General features: G+C 28.3%; 1 long non-coding RNA gene across 1 annotated transcript; it reads right to left on the bottom strand.

The window, feature by feature from the left end:
- Positions 1-653: 653 nt before the first annotated feature.
- On the bottom strand, positions 654-1,715 carry LOC149030564 (uncharacterized). The gene is made up of 3 exons (XR_016178609.1): positions 1,635-1,715; positions 1,438-1,525; positions 654-1,287 (listed from the first exon to the last, which is right to left on the bottom strand). It is a non-coding gene; the product is annotated as an uncharacterized LOC149030564 (long non-coding RNA).
- Positions 1,716-2,367: the final 652 nt, after the last annotated feature.

Here is a 2,367-nt window from a genome sequence, read left to right as displayed (position 1 = left end):
TAATTTAATAAAATTTAAATTTAATTAACTTTAAAGTAGAATATTTTTTAAAATTATATGGTAATTTTTAATGCTGTAATGAAATATACATAAATATTAATTCCTTTCCTCTATCCATTTTTTCATTTAAACAACGTTTGTAAATTTTTAAATAATAGTGAACAAATCTAGTGTTAAACGAATTTCTAAATGAATTTAATAAATAAAATGGGAATATATACCATTCCAACGATGATCTGAAACACAAATAAAAATAATATTATATAAATCGTTGTTATATAAAAATTTCTATAGTTATTGAGAAAATTTTTAATAGAGAAATATACTCACTTTGATGGATGCAGGATGAATGCACGATGGGTCTCCTACCCTTAGGATGACGATGAGCACATGTTTAAACAGAATAAAAGAAACTTGCGAGTTTCTTAACCGAGCAAACGAAACTTTAACATACGACGATCAACACTGAATTTACTTGTCGACTTTTTTATATTTTATTTTAACACGATGCAACACACGAGAACCTCATTGCCTACGCGCTCGATTGCAAAGATTTTCTGAAACATAACAAGAAAAAGAACAATTAATATTATTGTTGTAATAAAAATCAATTGAAATTATCATAGAAATGTTTGATAGTAAAATATACTTACTTTTAGTCTTCGTTGATGATTGCAGGATGGGTATCCTACCCTTAGGATGACGATGTATAAAATAAAATTAAATAAAAAGTCTGAAAAGAGCTGAAACATACTAAAGACTATATTACAATATTTCCTGTAAATCATTTCTGAAGGCAGGGCACACATTAAAACCATTGAATATTTTTGATAGAATGGTATTCAAGTTATTAAATATTTGTGAAATTTATCAAAGTATGCAACTATTTGCTTGCTAAATTACATACAAAGTATGTAATGCTAGTAAAAATATTAATTAAAAATCTTTAAAGTTGTCTAAATAAAACAGTAATTGTATCAGCAAACTCAATAAAGAGTAACATAAAAAATAAACCAGATTTTATACCATTCTATGCAATGAAAAGCTTTTTAAACTATTAAAATCAAAACGATAACGTTAGAAATAAAATTATTAAATAATTTAATACGATTTATTTTCGTAGATGTTGTCTCGTTGAAAGATAGAAGACGAATACGAGGTACGTTACTACATAACCTTGGTAGAGGAGATCTCGGGAGTGTCGAACGCTCGGCTATTATACCTATGTTATCGGCTGTTTACGTTTTGTTGTCGGAAATTCGACGAAGAAAATTCCTCGAGAAATTCCTGGAAACAAAAATACACATTTATAATAACTTATATGTCGAGTGTATTGTTTTCTTATTCTTTTTCTCTCTCTCTCACTCCTTCTCTCTCACTCTTTCTGTAGTATTTCTATATGCTTATATGCTTATATTTAAAAATAATAATGCTCACCTCGCCGTACATGGAGAAGATAAAAAAAGTTGCCACAAGGTTAAAATATTAGTGAATTCGTGTTATAACTCTTCCCATGCTTAGAAAGCTAAAAAATAAAAGTAAAATATGAAAAAACTCACGTATAACATTCGTTATATATAACATCATATATATAACAGGAAGGTGTACGTTAGATAATTAATTGAAACAATTACCTGAAATTAACGGGATAACAAAATCCGCTGCAACACGTATACAGATGACAGATTAAAAAATTCGAAAGATTCGCCATATTGTAGTGTATAAAACAGGCGCATAAGACTGGCGCGAAAATACTGCATGCGCGAAAATGATGCGTAGTAGATCTTCTTTCCACCTATAATAAAGAAAAATTTCGAAAGATTAAAAATACGATATAGAAGCATAAAAATTGTCAAAATATACTCAAAAAATCAAAATCGATCCTTTTATCCTTTATATATTGTAATAGAAAGGTGTGAACCTTACAAAATATCTTTTAATTACCTGATTTTAACGAGACGATTACACTCCGATGTGTTCTCCACGAAAGACGCCATGAAACTAAAGAATTCGGACGAAAGCTTGGCTGTGATTGGCTAATTCATGTTTTTAAACATGAAAAGGGTCCTCACAGCTTCTTACACGGACAGAATCTGACCTTCTTTATGACCACGCTGGTCAAACTACATATGATAATTTATTTATTAAATAAATTAAAAATCATTTCTATTTTTCTAATAAATGTACACAATACTTATAAATATTCTAAAAATAATGAATAGAATAAAGACAATGTAGACATTAAGAGATCTTTGTCGTTTTGCATAAAAGAATACAATCGTATAGAAGAGAATTGTCGATATAAAAATGTCTAATATAAAATGCAGCATATGAAAGAATAAATTGCCAAAATCTGTATCGATAAAG

This window comes from Polistes dominula, unplaced genomic scaffold (assembly GCF_049000335.1).
Source record: "Polistes dominula isolate Pdom_NZ unplaced genomic scaffold, Pdom_raw_medaka contig_11, whole genome shotgun sequence".
In the NCBI taxonomy this organism is placed as follows: Eukaryota; Metazoa; Arthropoda; class Insecta; order Hymenoptera; family Vespidae; genus Polistes; species Polistes dominula.
The sequence above is the reverse complement of the archived record's forward strand: the minus strand, read 5'-3'. Positions and strand labels throughout refer to the sequence as shown.